This window comes from Plectropomus leopardus, chromosome 21 (assembly GCF_008729295.1).
Source record: "Plectropomus leopardus isolate mb chromosome 21, YSFRI_Pleo_2.0, whole genome shotgun sequence".
Taxonomy (NCBI): Eukaryota; Metazoa; Chordata; class Actinopteri; order Perciformes; family Serranidae; genus Plectropomus; species Plectropomus leopardus.
Genome location: NC_056483.1, coordinates 3,187,814 through 3,205,944, shown reverse-complemented (window position 1 = coordinate 3,205,944; position 18,131 = coordinate 3,187,814). Strand labels below are relative to the sequence as shown.

Sequence of the window (18,131 nt, the reverse complement as noted above, 5' to 3'; positions counted from 1 at the left end):
ATTATTAAAATAATAATAATAATTTGCACTTGTTCAGATTATGCATTCACGTAATTATAACAGCAATGGCTAAGCATTAAAAAAATAAAAAAATACAAAGACACCAAAAAGGCAGCCACTGACAAAATGTCACTAATTTATTTAAGCCACATGCAGACCAACAAGTGATGACACACAGCAGCTACAGTGTTCCTCCAACATGATTGCAGTATTTGTTATGTAACTGCCTCCGGGGCTGGTCACCTCCCTCCACCTCTCCTCCATCTCTGCCCCTTCACATGTCGCAGGGCAGGGCTGCCTCTGCCTGCCTCCTCTGAAGCTGCGATAGCTGCTCTGCACATTTTTTATGATCAGACACAGATGAAAGAGAATGCTGCATAGTGGAAGCATATGGAGTCATTTTCTCTGATACCACCACCACCACCTCCCACTGGCTGTTAAAGCTGCATGCACGCCTGCCCAGTGACTCTGGGAGTGGAGGAGGCATCGCTATGATTAATATCGCTTTGCTCAACTCTCCCAGCAAGGTCATCAGCAGCCATCTGTAGGCAGTGGAAAAACCCTAATATCCATTTAGATTTGAACATCCCATTGTTTCTCTGCGCTTACATGATTCAGCCCAGTGCTCTGGCAAAGTGGCTGGCACGTACGCTGGCTGCTCTTTTTTAAAGTTGTACAGTACACTGCACCATATCAAGCCTGCAGAGTTCGTGATGAATTCACAGGTGTCTGATGTAATACAAAACACTCTGGGTTTGCATGTTGGTGTCCAAAATAGCATCTTCTCTGACTATGCTTGACTGTAAATGAATGTGAAGATGCTTCATCATTTCCAGCAGGATGTCAGTTTCTTCTCCTCTCATCTAGAGGGCAGTGGAGACCCATGCAAAGACCCGGTCTCCACTGGGATTACAGTGCATAATGCAGAATACTCACCTTACTATCTCTTTGCCTTCTGAGACCTAAGTTACACAGCTGAGCCAACCAGTCAGCATGTATGGGAGATTTCAATGTATGCCTTATAAAATACTACACCATATATAAATAGCTTTCGTGCTTTTAATCTGATAATAGTATATTATATAATAATGCAAGGACATTAACTTTGCATTCACAAGCACCTCCTGTAAGAAGCAGCTTATGTAGGAGGATGCTGTTTGAATTTGTTTGCATGCCAGGAAGGGATGCTCAGAGACTGGAAGTCCGGGGTTGCATATTGAGATCAAAGGACAGTAAATCAGACATCCACATCCGTCCCCCACTCCACCTCTGCCAAACAAGTTGGACCAACTGCTGTTAACAGTTTAGATGAAGGATGTTGTTTCATTGTGCTTCACAACAGGGATCCTGATTGAAAAGTAGATCTGTTTCCTGCTGTTACTGTTCTTTATATCGCCGGATGACAGTTGTCATGATGGCATTCTTAGAGATAGGTTGTCTTCTTGCAACAGAGTGGAAACAACATTGTAAGACATTCATTTTGTGCCAATTTTGCTACAATAGAGATGTTATGACATGCATGCATACAGTTTATTTTATTTCAACTCTGTGAAACTTGAGCAAATGTCTTGATTTCTTTCAATAGCATGGGCACAAGGCAATAAGCAATGAAAGAAGAAATGATCAAAAATTAAATTTCATGAAAAGTACAAGAAAATTACCTGAAAATGAGTAAAGAAAAAAGAAAAAGAAAAGTTAAAAAAAGGAAATGATCTGGAAAAAAGAATAATAATTTTGTAACAGAATTTTAAGTATGTAGTTATGATCATTATGAATAGATTTCCCCCAAGCATTTTTCCCTAGGTTTCCAAAAACTAATTTTCTAAATCTACTAATTTCTTGCCATTTGTAGAACATTTCTCACTAAGTTGCTCATCAGCTTTTTTCCCTATTTGCTCAAGGTTCACAGGTTTAAATACCTCCAAAAGGCATCAGAAAGCAGAACAAAAAAGTGATGCCACTCCAGGTTAAAAAGGGTTAAAGAATATGCATATAATGCATCTCATTCCTTTCCATAGCTCTTAATGTATTTTCCCTCTGTACCACGTTTACCATTATGTTCTTGTTCTACCGTGTTAGTTGTCAAAATGTCCCTGCAGCAATGTCACCAAGACAAATCCCCGCATTTATTGTACAGTCCCTGACTGACAGCTACTGACAGAAGGGTTTGTTTGGGCAGGGCTCACCCTGTTCCAGCGTCTCGGCTCCAGCTCTCAGTGGAAACGGGCAAACTCCCTCCGGTCATGGATGCTGGTGAGTAGTTTCCATAGCAGCAACAAAGCCACACCCCGCACCACAACAGAGGCTGATAGCACTGCAGTGATCAGAATCACATTCGGGCCTGATGGGCATTCTGGAGAGATAGAGGAAGCAGTAGCACTTTATCAAAACCAGATATATTGATTCCATTAAAAAAAAAAATTGGATTAAAATGCACAACCATTTTCCACTGCATATGATATGCATGACTAATAGAACACTATGTCAAAAAACAGATGCAGCAGGCAGAAAGATTAAATAATGATTATTCTCTGAACAGACTGCGTTTTTGGTGTTTTATTTATTGATTATTGTGGGTGTAGAAGCAACCATACGTGACACCATGTGCAAAAAGGGTCCTGAGGGGTTTCATCTAAAAGATAAGCTTTTCTGATTTATCATCATGACATACAGTAGATACATTTTTACATTAGTAAAACAAAAAACCTTTAGCTGATTTAAAGGATCAGTGTGTCAGATTTTAGGGGATTTAGTGACATCTAATGATGAGGATTATACTTTACATCCAACTGAAATGTTTCCCGGTTAGAATTCCTTCAGTGTTCTTTGTTCAGAAGGTTTTTTACCAGGAGCCGAATTATCCACAGAGGTCTCATCCTCTCTAAAACAAATGGAGCAGGTGATTCAAACCAGTTAAAACATATAATAAAGCAGTTTGATATTACAAATCAATGTTTCTCCAATGATGCTTAACTCTTAACAGACGTGCTGTTAGCCACGAGCTTGCTAATATTTGTGTATGTTTTTTCTCTGAGAACTTATGATCCAGATATTCAGGAAGTTATTACCAGAAGCTGAGTAATCCACAGAGGTCACTTTAAAAAGCAAACTGACTTGGTGACTTAAAGCGATAAAAACACTAAATAAAGCATGACTACTAAACAGTTTTTAAAAAAAGAAAAATTAGGTTTTTTCTGATGCTGCTCATCAAGGAGGAGCTGCTACTACAGTGGTTGACGGGAAGATGCAAAAACATGAAATTGTGAATGGCTCCATTTAGAGCCAGTGTTTGATTTGTCCTTTCTGGGCTATTGTAGAAACATTGCAACATGGCAGACTCCATGGATCAAGGCTATTCAAAAAAGGCTGGGACATGCTCCTTGTGCAATGTAACTGGAGCTGCGATGTTGCAGGGTTACAGCAGACGCCGCTGGAAATAAAGGGGTGATGTCTGCTCAGGCGGTCTTTGGGTGCGCTATTTTGAGCTTCTTTATGTGCGCTTGGACTCACAGAACCTTTGTGTATCTACGCTCAAACTGATGGCTGCCTATATACACTTGAACGTTACTTAGAAAGTGTTACATGTTTTTTTGTTCTTGTAGATATATTGTTCTAGTCATGAAACATAGTGTTATTACTTTGTTCTTGTCTTTTTGTGCACTAGCTCTGTGTCCACCTCCATAAAGGTGTGAAAGCCTGGAGAGATGTACTGTTGCTAAGACACCAGCACGACCAGCAAGAGTGGGGTTCAGGTGGGGACACCTCGTCTCACACTCCTTTGGATGGAAGCCCATTGGGAGGGCCCTGCACAGTATGTATTCTCTGTGGAAAAGAACCACCAGTTTGGTCAGAACTGAAACAGTATTTAGTAAGGAAGGTAATTAAAGTCGGGGTTTTCTTGTATTCTTTTCCCCTTAGATCTAGCACACACTTCTATACTTAATTTGAATTTTCACTTAATTTGTCAGGACTTAAAAAGGTCATGGTACCTGTGCAAGGTGCAGGTGACAGGGAGGGAAGGGCAAAGCTAAAAAGTTGAAGCTTGAAGTGGTTGTCATGGCAAACGCAGACGGCACAGTGACCATCCCCTCTGCCTGCACAAATCTTTTTTATCCTGAGACACTCAAGAATTCACAGTGAGAGGGCACTCACATGCTTTACCACTGAATGCTGGGCGACATAAACACACCGCACACTGTATGAAAATAATAGACAGAGCCACCCATGGTTTGTGGACTCCTTTTTTGAAGCCTTGAGTCTGGCATCTGAAGGTTGACATCTTGGATTTTTGGAGCCAGAAGTGATGAGAAGTGACCAATCCCTCGGACCAAGAACCTAACCAGGGGTGAGAGCGCATTTTCAGTCGCTGCCCTCTCTCCATGGAAAAACTCACCTCCTCAGACTTGCCTTCCTCAGCAAAATCTGATAGCAAAATGAATCATTGTGAGTGACACTCAAAAAAAATGTATTGATTGATTTACAGACGTCTCTTTCACAATATAAGTCTATGGGCAGAAGTCTTTTTGTTTGGGCTCACATCATGGGTAGGTCCTGGATTTTGTAATTCCACTGTTCCAATACAAAAATTGGCTTCAAATCCCAGTGCCCTTCCTATGGGCCTGATTTACCAGCCTGCTCTCATTCTGAACTTGTGAAATAGCAGCCTTTTGTTAGTGCTTTTGGCATAAGAGTGCAACGTCAAAAGGCACTTTTCGTGTGTGCAAGAAATGCTGCTGGACGATTAAACCTAAACCTAAACACAGGTGCCAGCATGTGCAGCATCTGTTGACACTCCATTGTTGGTTGCCATGTGCTATTGCTGCCTAAATATAACCACATGCAGCGTCATACCACCATGTGCATTTTTTCACATCACGGTAGCGGAATCCTGAAACTAGAAAAGCAGATGCAGAAGGAAACCTAAAACGTAATATTTAGATGTAGAAGTCCATTAAAAAAGCTGCAAGCTGCAATATGTGAGAATTTGGGATGAGAATGTGTTGGATTTACAGTCTATGGTTGACTCTTCTACATTCCCAGACAGAGCTCCTCAACTTCATTCTTCTCTCCATCTAACTTCTTTTCCTCTGCCTCAACCAACTCTGCTTGATCCCACAATGTTCATGCTCTCCTTTCTTTGTACCTGTAACACAGAAGCAAAGATCTTTTGTTTGTTTTTCCCCCTGAATTGCCAGAAATTAAGCTTGTTAGCAAAATGTTGCCATGGCTACATGAAGTACTGTGAGGGACCACGTCCTTTTGACATGAATACCCACATATGTAGCTCAGCAGGACCTCAACCTCCTCACTGTAGCCTTTGGTCTTAGTAGTAACACGGGATGGTCTTTGTGAAGCAGTCACACACAAAGGTGCTGAAATGCTTACATTGAAGCTCACCTAGTGGGGAGAAATCCTTGAGTACATTTATAATGCTCCACTAATGGGATAATCATAGTTAGCATCACCGTGGCTTCAGCTGTGAATGGCTACATGCTAACAGCAGCACTTACCACACACAGAGCCGGGAGCATGACCACACACGTCGTCACCCAAGGAGATGTTGGAGCACTTCCTCCCCTGCTCGCCGGGCCTCTGTTTGCAGCCCTTACAGTGTGATGTATAGGAGACGTGATATCCTCAGGAGGTCAGTGCCCCCAGTCAACAGAGCAGTTAACCTCCTAAACTCGAGGAGGTGTCAGTATGGTATACACATGAGGCTAATGACCTTTGGAGGAAGGGCGCCTCACTTACATTATATGCTTCAACTGTTATCTGCAGCATGTTGTGGGAGTTTCTGGAAAGGGTTCTGACTGCTCATTTTGGGATGATGCTTCTAAGGCCCTGCAGCAACGCAACAATATCCTTGACACAGATGAATGAATATGAGCTTATTGACAGTATGCCAGCTGATTTATATGCTACTCTTTCTAGCAAACCTTCTGTTATGGTGGCATAGATAAACTGAGTGCAGTGTTAAAGCGTGGAGGCTTAAATTGGTGGCAGTTGGAAACTACCTTTCAATGGATGAAGGAACTCTTAGGGAAAATGGACAAAATTTGAAAACAATAAACAACTTTACATGTTACCACCATCCACTGTATGTTTACATGAACAATTCCATGCACAGTTCAAGCTATGGTTTTAGCTGAGAGTAGGCCATTAATTGGACTACTGTCCTTGTTCCAGTACAAGCACTGGGGGAGAATCAGTTTATTGACAGAGGTAAGTCAGACTCTGCCACGGTAGGTGGCGATAAGCCCCCTCACAGCTACTTGCTATTAGACCTTCCTCCACGTTACCTATTATGTGACTTACCAAACAAGCTAGCAAGCAGAAAACGGGTTGCATGTTGAACCGCGACAACATGGATAACTTTTCAGCATTGCACATTTCGAATGTACTCTTCACTTTACTTGGTACCTTTGTTTTGTGTTGTTTTCCTCCCTTCTTTTTCTTTGTTTTTCACAGCATTCTTTTAAGAATTTATAATGTTCGACTTCTACATTGGCCTAGAATGGACAACCAGACACTGGCTCAAGTTGGTCATTATAGTTAGCAGCCCCTCTGTTATGAGTAACGTTGGAAAAACACTGATTTTATATCATGAAACTTTATGTAGTGTTTTAGACATATTAAATCACTAGTTCGATTTGTTTTGAGACCTCTGCAGAAAATTAGACTCCTGGTTGAAATGTCTTGAACATCTGGATCTTAGGTTATCAGAGAAAAAAAGGTGAGGACACATTGGTTATCAGCCTGTCTGCGACAAGCTGAAAGACACTGGAGAAACAGAGATTTTAAAGTCTAACTGCTTTATTCCATGTTATTGCCAATTAAAATGACCTGGTCCTTTTCTTCTGGAGGTAAAAATCTCCTGAGCTATGGACACTGAAGGAAAACTATTTGTGATTTCATGCTTGGCATGGAAGTTTCAGATGGCTGCAATTTGCAGTCGTCACCACTAGATGCCACTAAATAGTACACATTGTTCCATTAATGGTAATCACACTAAAAAGACATTCATCTATATCTTGAAAACTTATGCAAAAAGTATTGTTCAAATGGATTAAGTGAAAACCCCAAAGATTTCATGGAAGGGAGGCTTGTGAATTTACCATATTGGGGAAAAAGCTCTATAAAAGTGGTCAAAAGTTGAAATTCTTAGAGTGCAATGATATTTTGCAGTTTTACAACTGTGGTGCCTCTTCCATAGGACTGGTACATTATAGTATCGTTATACGCCAGTACATAATATTGAAAACATCTCGTAGCTCCAGAGAAAAAAAAGGATAAATAATGAATGACTACAGAGTCTCTGCTGTACATCGTATCAGTGGGTGACGTCTGCAGTGACAGCAAAGACAATCTGGATGTTCTCCTGTCTCAATGTTTCGGTGATGTGAGCCACCGAGGGATAGAGAGGGAGTCTGGGCAAATTCAAAATGCAATGCATAACACTCAAGCAAGATTGTATATGTGTAATCAGTAGTTAAGCATGCTCTCCCTCTCCCTTTGATCCCTGTCCTCCCCCTTTTACTCCCATCTAACAACACTTTCTATCACTCATTTCATTCACTCTCCCTGACAGACTTTCCATTTCCTCCAAATAGATAAATAAGTACCATTCAGAGAGAAGCGGCACATGCGTCTCGCACATCCATTTTCAGCCTTGGGTGGGCATTTATCCGGACAGAAATAGATTAATAATGTATCTATATTCACTCCACCTGTCAACTGCCTGGACTGCAATGAGGTCAGGACACATAACACCCTCATGAACCCAACGACAGAGCTGTATGGATGTTTAACACACAGTGACAAAGGCATACAGTGATAAGCAGGCACACATACACATTCAAACACCGCCTATAGCCGTCTATACCGAAAAAACAGTGAGATTAAGAGATGAAAGCTTGGGTTTGGATTACTCCACAAACACTCCAGCTGTTTCCCATCAGGGTGTGCCTGTCAGCATCTTCTTTACTCAGGGAACTGTGCTGTTGATTCTGACCTTTAAATCACTGTCTTTGACTTCTGTCTGCAGAAGCCTGGGACTCTATTTCGCTGCAAGGATTGCTGACGGGAATCAATTTAGCACACGCTGCAATATCTGGTCCATAGGATAAACATCGTATGCTCCTCGGGACCACAGCTACCCGATGGAAACTACAAACAGAGTGAACACACAGACACAAACAGCTGTGGTGGCTTTTTCTGCTGAGCTAAAGCTTTGGTCTTTGTTTGTGAATATGAGCATGAGATGTCACAAAGCTTCATCAATCATTCTTTTCCGTACAGGAGAACTTGAAAAAAAACAAATAGACAGCAGCCCTGGGCAACATCCCATTAAACTACTTTTTTTATCCAGTAGATCAATGTAAGTCTGATATTTACTTTGCTAAGCTTACTCTTTTTAAAGGGATAGCTCAGATTTTATGGAGTAGGATTGCATAAGGTACCTACCCTTAGTGTATTACCAGCCTTTTCTCATTCCAAATTTGCCAAATACTGCCATTTTTGCAGTGCTTACAGCTTAAGATCCTGACGCCAAGAGCCACCTTTTGTGTGAATAAATAAATAGATGAATAACGCCACCATACACACACACACACACAGAGAGAAAGGCCCAGTGGTCTATTGCAGAGCCGTGTACACAGCTCTAGTCAACTGGCAATGGGAAAACACACATTTAGCAGGTTCACTGGCATTTAAAAAAACCTGTGCACACATGCTAATTTGGCTGGAAAAATGGTATAACAATATACTACTGTGGAAGCGGCTTAGCAGCAAAACAGATAATAATAATAATTGTACACTACAGTATATTGAGAATATTTTTCACCACTCAAGGTGGATGAGAAGATGTGGTGCCAAAGGAAAAGGGCTTTCTGACAGCAAGCTGACAGCAACAGTGAAAATATTCTCAGTAAAGCATACCCTTGAAATGAACATTTCTTTAGGTAGCCGAATGCATTTTGCTGCTAACACAGTCTACATTGCCTAGCTTGTGGGTTGGCACTCCTGCCTTCTTCACCAAACCGGGAATATACCGACCACCATTTACTGTATGTAAAACACCAACTATGGATAAGTACCTCATCCAACCCCACTTAAAAAGAATCCGGACTATCCCTTTAGCTAGTTGTTAACCTTGTTTGTTTGTTTGGCGCCTGCAGCCCAGACAGTAAAATCTGATTGAATCAACAGTAAGTATTAAATCTTCACTGATGCCTGACACTGAAACAAAATTGAATCAATACTGATTTATTCATTATCTGAGAGGATGTTTGTGATTTAATTTTAATGGATTTTGCTATATTGAAACAATACACTAATTAACTATAAGAATCCAGACATTTTTGCAGCATTTTTATTACTATTAAACTGCACTTACAGATCAAATATGTAAAGTGAAATATCACAGCATGTCTTTAAATTAAACAGTAAGTGAAATGCTCACAATGCTTAATATACTCACCTCAGGCCACTTCACACTCATAGAAATGAAATTACTTTTTCATCTGAAGTTGTTTCTCTGTTGTTCCTCCAGTCCTCTTTGTCCCTGCAATGCACTTCTTTTCTGAAACCCCAAAGGTCAGCTGCAATATATTTGTGTGCTGCAGTGAAGTCCTAAGAGGGCAAAAACAAAGAAAGACATAAAAAAATGAAAACATATTTTAAGATGAGTGCAGATGACATGAAAATGTGTAAACACAACAAACTCAAGGGGACAACATGACACTGATAGATATGAAAATGTTCCCACTATAATTAGGTTACATTATAACTAGGATAATCTTGTAGACAAATTCTTATTTCCATGTTTATTTTTATACTTAACACGGTGTGTATTAAAACAAGAAAGCAGCGAGCAGCAAGTATTTGATGGCAAACACAAGTTGTCAACTGAATACAGACACTACTACAATAAATTATGTTCCTCTTAACAAATCCCAACTTTAGACCCAACTCTTTTATCAGATATGTTAATAGCTAATTTTGGCTTTGGCTTAATGCTAGCAAGTACAGAACCTTAATGGCAATGCCTGTTCCTCAAAGTATCTGGTAAAAAAAAAGTATAGCTTAGCGACCAAAAACCAGGTATGATCCCAGCAACAGAGTAAATGAGGGTGGAAAGGTAAAACTGCATAGCATGGTAAAAATTTCCTGTGGGTCTGTCACTAAAATGCAGCTGCCCTCACTTTACCCAGGAAGTAATTCAGTGTAAATATACAAAATATATAAATAGGGCTTTAAAAACTATCTAATTCTGGGAATTTCCTCAGGTGCACACATTTTTATGCAAGTGACACAGTTTGGAAGCACGATGTCACCCAATTTGCTGTCTCCAGCGCTGTTGAAGCCAGCGTCGATAGAAAACACCAGCAGACGAGTCACATTCCTCCAACCGATCTGCTCCTGCAAGTGAAGAACATCAAACAGTCAATGATCAGCCAATTGGCAGCAAATAGAGCACCATGACAGATATAAGTGTTTTTGACAGGCTTTGGGAAAAGAATTACCTTTCTGCTTTTGCATGAAATGAAATGACTGCGGATGAGTAATACTTCATGCATTCATGCTCTGTGGGGCTGAAATTTAAGACCTGTCATTATTAAATTATTGAAGTCAAATTTTCATATTGGAAAACTCATGATGAGTTTAAAATCCACCCCAAGACTGACTGGTGCAGTTTCCCAAAGGAAGCTTAGTATTCTGAAACACCCCTCTCATCTATTGTTTGCAGTCTTTCCACTTCCTCCACAGAACGCCCACCCAAACCAAAACAACAATCTCTGTGTTGCAGTCCTACTCCCCGCTGGGCTTCCCTGCACACATTGGCCTGCATCAGGGCATCCAGCCACCAACCCCCTCCAGTAAATCCAAGTTACCAGAGATCTGCTGCCCCACTACCAGCTGTGTGAAAACACTTCTACTGGGGGTGAGGCTCAGGACGGCGGGTAGGTCAAAGAAAGGGCGCAGGGCGAGGGCTCAGTCCTCTTACAGTGGTTCCTGACCATGTCCCTCGCAGTGCCGATATACGCCATCACCGTCTTATCCACAAATGTCCCAAAGCCTTTTGGAGTGGGAATGAATGGAGGGGAATAGGAGGTAGAGTAAAGTTTTGAGAAGTGATTTTGGGACTGAAGGGTGGAAAGTGAATAACTAATGCTCTCCATTCTCTCAAAAGCTACCAGTTGTCCTTGAGCAAAGCACTTAATCCCCAATCGCTACAAACGGTGCTGCTCAGTGGCCGGTAGTCAGATTATGATTGTACCGGGCAGCTCCCAGGTGTGTAACTGTATGAATGTGACACAAGGGTATACCCTATGAAGGAGTATGGAGGTATAGAGAGTTAAGAAAAATGATGTAAGCTTACATCTCAGTGAGAACAAAATTGCAGCAGGCAGACCCATTCTGCAGAGTTCCTCCTTTCTTTCATGAGGTCAGCTCCCAGCAGCTTGACATTTGCCAGGTTGTCCTCCATGGAGAAGTACAGATTCATCTGAGATCTCATGGAAAGTCTTTCAAGCTCTGGGATTTGCCTACATATTGAATTCGGGTCATTTTTTTGGAAACATAATTCCAAAACCCTAACACTAAGAACATTTCCTCTCACCCCGAACTCATCAAACACGTACGCTCTTATAGGGCTTTCTGTGTACGAGCGTGACGCCAAAAGCCACCTTTAGCGTCCAACTAGAACTGGGCAGGACTGATGAGAATGCGCTTGGACAGAACTGGTGGTGTTGTTATTATACGTCCCTGGAAAGCACCAGGTGCATCCATATGCTTTTTTCCATAGAATGACAAGAGTTTATAAAATGAGCTGTTATTTGAATTACCAAACAGTTTATACAGGTACAGCTGCAATAATTAGCTAATGAATCAATCAGATAATTGACAGAAAATTATTTGCAAACTGTTTTGAATTTTTTCTATTGTAGAGGTTTTTTTTTTTTTTTAAAAAAAGGTTTTCTTTTAATGTTTCTTTTGTATTTTTATATAAGTTTGGTTTGTGTTGAAATTTTTCCTATCTATTTAAAAATAATTCTGTGTGTATGTAATACCTGTTATAATTTTTTAAATACCTTTTCCCCCCAATTTATATAAAAAATTTAGAAATATTTAGAAATAATATTTGAGGTTTGGGGTGTCTTTTTCATTTTTAAAATTTTTTTTTAGCCTCTTGGGTGTTTTTTTCTATTATTTTGAAGTACATTTTAAGGTTTTGCCATGTTTTGTTTCTTTTTTAAGATTTTTTTCTGTATAAGGTATGTTTAATACTTAAAGTATATTGTCCTGATTATACTTACTTTTACTTAAGCAACATTTTCAAGGCAGGACTTTTGCTTGTAACAGAGTATTTTCACTGGTGGTAGTGGTACTTTTACTTGTAAAAGATCTTGATAGTTCTTCCACTACAGGTCATTAGTATCTTTGTTCTTTAGGGTGGAAAGTGATCTTTCGGTTCTTGAAAAGGACAGTGGAACCTCTGGGGTCTTCCAGGCCATCAAAAGGACAGCCCCTCCTCTGCAGCGTCCTGGCTGTGTCACAATACTCCCACATGTGCTGCACTTCTAGAAAATTCTTGATGCAGGTTTAGGTTGAGTTCGACCCCCTGTTTAAACACTCACCCAAAGAAACATGATAAAAAGTCGGCTCAGACTAAATGACACTACATACAGTCATTTGTATGAAGAAATATCACTGATGACGAGAGGGTGTGAATGTGATAATGAAAATCAATGTGTGTGTATGTTTTTGTCTCTGACAACATGGCGGCATCTTTCAAAGTGAAAATAAATGTAATTAAAAATGACACAAACATTCAACACATTTATGATGGCTTATTGTAACGCGTGCTTTTATGGTATTTATGTTGGGACGAAATACAGCAGGATAATGTGACTGATCATCACAGAATGTAAATAACAACAGAGGATGTGTCAAATATATTGTAAATCAATTTACATTATATTTTGCAAATTGGTACTGTAAACTAAGACATGACCTCCCTCTAACCATAAACAAATGGTTTTTGTGCCTAATCTGATCACACGCTAACCACAGGGTTGTTGAAATGTAATGTTTCAACAAAATAATGTTCAAATCTAACACTTTAAAATAAAAAACAAAAAAAATTCTCATAATTAAATGGTCAATGTCAAGTTGGTCATTGCCTTTTCCTCATGTTTTTGAAAGAAGTCAAACCAATTTACTCAGGTTTTAAAGGGTTAAAAAGTTTGTGAAAAGCATCAAAATGCAGCATGAGAAAACTGAAACAAAGAACAAATTCACAAAGAATGTATATAGCATTGCTTAACAAGAGTCATTCTGACAAAAGAAATGATTTTGTGCATGGAAAAGTGTCTTTATATCTCCAGACGGAACAAAAGGCTGTGTTAACAGTGATCCCTTCGAAAAGGAAGGCAGAGTGTGTTTCCGAGGCCACTCAACTCCTCAGCACACCAAGCACAGTGTAGCCCTGCTGCCAGACACTCTCCACAGCTCCTGACCTGCTGACTTCAGCATTCGTGAGCTGAATGGTCTGTAGGTGGAACAGAAACCAGCAGAAAGTCAGACTTTTCCGCCGCATAAATGTACCATATCATATTTGTGAAGGCAAAGTTTTGTTTTTATATCCTGCAGGTATGTAAGGGTTGGCTCTAAAGGCTGATTAACCTTAGATTACATCAGTTTTTTCTTTTCATTTCATTTTTTTGTACCTTAAAGGGATACTATGCAGGAAATGTTGGTTATTGTTTGTAAACACAATATTCGAACTTGGCCCCTCCTCCTTACTCTGTTTCTATGTACACTGAAATGTTGTAGAAACATTACATCTATTCAAATGGAAACATATTTAAGAAAGCTAACTAAGCTAACTGCTGGCAACCACCCATATGCGTATTATGAGACACTCGACCCCTTGGCAAAGATATGAAAAGGGCACCACCACCTCTACTACATAGTTTTTGTACTCTTGTGCCACTTTGTAGTTGTTATGCATCTTTTATTGGGTTTGTATCTCCTTGTGGTTGTTTTGTGTACTTTTTTGTCATGGTATCTCCTTGTGGTTGTTTTTTTCCATTTAATCTAATTTTCTCTTTTTTTATTGCCTTATGTTTTTGTGTGTGGCTGTTTTATGTCTCTGATGTCATTTTTTGTATCTCATTGTTGTGGCTTTGTGTCTCTTTGAGATACTTTTATGTCTGTCTTTGTTGTTTAGTATCTTTTTGTAGTTGTGTGTCTCTTTGGAGTAATTCTGATTTTTTAAAATTTATTTTTTTGTCTTTTGTTTGTGTCTTTTTGTGATCATTTTGAGTCTCTTCCTGGTCTGTATGTGTTAATTTGACATTTGACATTTTGCGAAAGGGGGCCAGGTCTGAAACTTTGGGCCCCTGTCCTGTGCCTGGTTTTACTAACCAGCAAAAGTGAAATAGGAAGCCAACCCAAGCTTCACTGTTGCTTTGGAACTATAATTGTGTCACTATTTTTGCACCATTTCTGCCTTTATTTTCAGAGCTTGCTCTTGGGTGCATGCTGCTACTTCCTGATTGCAACCCTTTATGTCCTGACCTCACCTGTGTGCTGCTATTGGCCAGAGGCTACACATCCACGAACTACCCAAACATGGCAAAATAAGATGAAAATCCAAGCAAAGGGGAGAATCTCTCCAGATAAATACACCACCAAACACTTCTAGTGTGTGTAAGTCATGATTGAGAAGGTTTACTTCTGTAGGAGTCTATTTATCCACATATTTATCTATATATCTTGCATAGTAAACCATGCAAATGAAATGCAAAGAGAACCCCTACAAAACGATCAATCATCAATGTCAGTTTTGATTGACAGGTGCCTAGCAACAGTATCCTCTAAATTTACCACTAGAAAACCATGTGCATCTTTTTCTTTAAATTTCCATATCAGAAATACAACCTAGAAAATTCCGTTTGAAGGCGGCCTGTGATCTCAACCCAACTGCTGGCTGTCTGGAGGCCAAACAACCACACTGGACATTGATACACATCAAAACCATCTAACTCACATGCAGTGGACACATAATTTAAAGAAATACATCAACAAGAGAGCGGAGGTGTTTCTAGGACTTGAGGACATTTGGGGCTTAGTCTGGACCCCTAAGGGGAAAAATATTTGACAAACATGCCCTACTTTGATGCTTTTGTTATACACTCTAACATCTTTTTTAAACCTTAAAAGTATTTCTTTTTTTTAAACATTCAAGATCAATTATAAATCATTATGTTAAAAATGTTTGTAGTTGTTAGTAATCAGTACTGGGTAGAAACTCATTGCTATAATTGAAATTTAGGGATTTTTGAGATATTTATCCTTGAATATTTCCATTTTATACTACTTTACTTCAGGGGGAATTCTTGTATCTTTTACTACACTGCATTTATTTGTCTGCTTAAGTTTCTTTGAAGATGTCAACACAAAGTATGTTTAACTACTAAATGATGATATATTATTATAGAATTAACTACTCAGCGGTTTATAAATCATTTAAACTATACTGAAGTGACAACAGATGTGTGCTCTCTCTTGTGTGTGCTTGCATAAGTGCTGCTTGAATGACACAGAGGACCCAAAACTTAGGGTTTTGATCCGTTATGTCATCTTATTTTTTTCAGGGTTGTAATGCATTAACAGAATGAGAGATTATTAAATTTGGAAACCATTAGTTGATTCATATTTTTTGAAAAAATGTATACATATATACATAGTAGTGATTTTGAATCATCTTCGAAACCCTCTTCAAATTTTTACTCAGACTTGTGATACGAAGGTGACAGAACACATTATGTTCCAGACTATTTCTTGGCTGGGAGCAGTGACTTCCTAGAGTCTCGTCTTCACCCTGAGGTTTCCAGGCAACCAGCAGAGACTTCACAAAGTTGGCACATCACCTTGTGTAAAATCACACATTTTTTACACACTTTTTTGTAGGGATTGAACAAATGCGATATGTTAGTGGGCTTTAGCGGTGCTGGCAGGCACCCTGTTGTTTTCCACCTGTTTCCAGTCTTTATGCTAAACTGAGCTAACCACCTGCTGGCTGTAGCTTGGACAGACGTGGCAGTGGTTTGGATCTTCTCGCCTAACTGATGGCGATAAAGACAAATGAAACCTAAAATCTAAAACTATCTCTTTAAACCTTTGAAATCTGGAGCGACATCTCTTTTCTTGTGCTGCATTCAGATGCCTTTCGCAAGAATTTAAACATCTGAACCCTGACCAAATTGGTGTCATTTCTTTGAAAAAACAATATCAGAGTGAGTGTACGCTAAGCTGAGAGTATCTTAGTGCTTTATCTTTCCTTCAGAGAGTCCATGTTGGCGGGGAAGCCATAAACAGCTTCAGTTCCCCATCAAAGCCATCAGACTCTATTAAAAAAAAAGTAGTTTTAGCTCACTGAACATGGGAGCTGCCTCAATCAGTCAGTTAGTTTTGTGTGACTTTGGTGAATCCATATTAAAAAGCACATGCTGCCAAGGATGGTTAGGATAAGTGGAGGGAGGCACATGGTGAGAAAGCGAACAGACTCCTGCATTAAAAAGTCTGGGGTTTGTTGTTGTTCGTGCTTACTGACATCTACTGTATGTAATACACTGACTATGGATAAGTACCTCATACAACCGCACTTCCAAAAATCTGAACTTTCCACATATCATTTTGATTAAACCTGTTTCATTTGATCAACACGACACTACCTCACAGAAGTGAATACTCTTCCACCTGCTGTCCCATCATGTCGGAATCTACACTGAATTTAAAACAGATCTCGCTCAGCCCCGAGGAGATGACAAGTGCCAATTTTAAGTGGCAAACAACTGGTGGGATCCAGGCTACAATCTAAATGAGAATTTCTGAGTGGGAAGAATAATGAGACGCTTTACTTTTATTGCATCCTCAATGAGAAAAGTATTGACCCACCTCGTGTTCCTGTGGCGTTGTATCTGCAGCACAATAACAGGACAGCAGCAAATAGCAGGCTCATCTGGAAAAAAAAAAAGAGAAGGAAAGCAATTTACTGACTGAAAATGTGAACCATTCTTTCCTCTCAAATCATTAAGGTGGAGTGCAGCTGTAATTGCTGTTTAAGGAAAATAAGCTCTACACCGAGCAGCTCACAAAAGCCCCTAATATTTGATCTACTGGGTGCATGGTTTATACAATAGAAATAATAAGGGGCACTTACCTTGAACGATTCAACTATATGGAGCAGGGCCGTAATCACCCATTTGGGTGTTGGGGGTTGGGGAACCAGTTTCAATCTACACCTTCCGCAATTAGGTCAGGAGAAATTTTTAGAAACTTAACAGCTAAACTGACCACTTAAGAGCATTTCTGAAGCCAAAAACCTCATCAAAAAATCATTAATGTTTCAAAAGTTTTGATATCTGGCAACCATTTTAGGGAGCCAACATGAGCTGCACAGGAAACGTGTGCACACTATGACCTTTTATGCTAGCATTCAGTAAAAATTATCACAATAAACAGTAATGTAGCCTGCGTAACACCCACACTACATTCCAGTTTTCCACCCTTAAACACATTTGAAAGTAACAGCATAGAGAGACAGTAAAGTGTTTAACATTGATTGTATCTAATTGATCAAACAATAATGCTTGGTCCGTGCCACATCATGTAAAATGTGATGCTTTAGGCAACCCTCCTGTTTCAGTTTTGGAAATTCAGGGACAAAATGACAACTAACTTTTGTTACATGCATTTTCCCTTTCAAAATAAACTTCACAGGAAATGCACAAATTCAGCTCATGAAATGCATACACTCTTTTTCAAAAATTAACTATGAGTGTAGGTGAAAAAAAAACAAAAAAAACCTTTGTTTTTTGCCTCTCTTCATTGGGTTTAGGCAACAAAAGTACTTATGTTTAGAAAAAAAAACCCGTCATGGTTTAGCTTAATATAAGCAGGGTTTCTCGCACATTCATTTATTTGGAATCCGCTACCGCAATTAATTTTCTATTTTGGAGCTTGACTGTTATTAACAGGGCTGTTAGAATGTGCATACTGATTATTCATTGCACCACCCTCTCAGAGCGCAGAGTATGAAACTTCACCACTCATTCGGCTGG

The 18,131-nt window shown here is 39.6% G+C and overlaps 1 pseudogene; it reads right to left on the bottom strand.

Annotated features, from left to right (window-relative positions):
- Positions 1–1,377: 1,377 nt before the first annotated feature.
- On the bottom strand, positions 1,378–17,029 carry LOC121960964 (annotated as a pseudogene).
- Between the last annotated feature and the right edge of the window lie 1,102 nt (positions 17,030–18,131).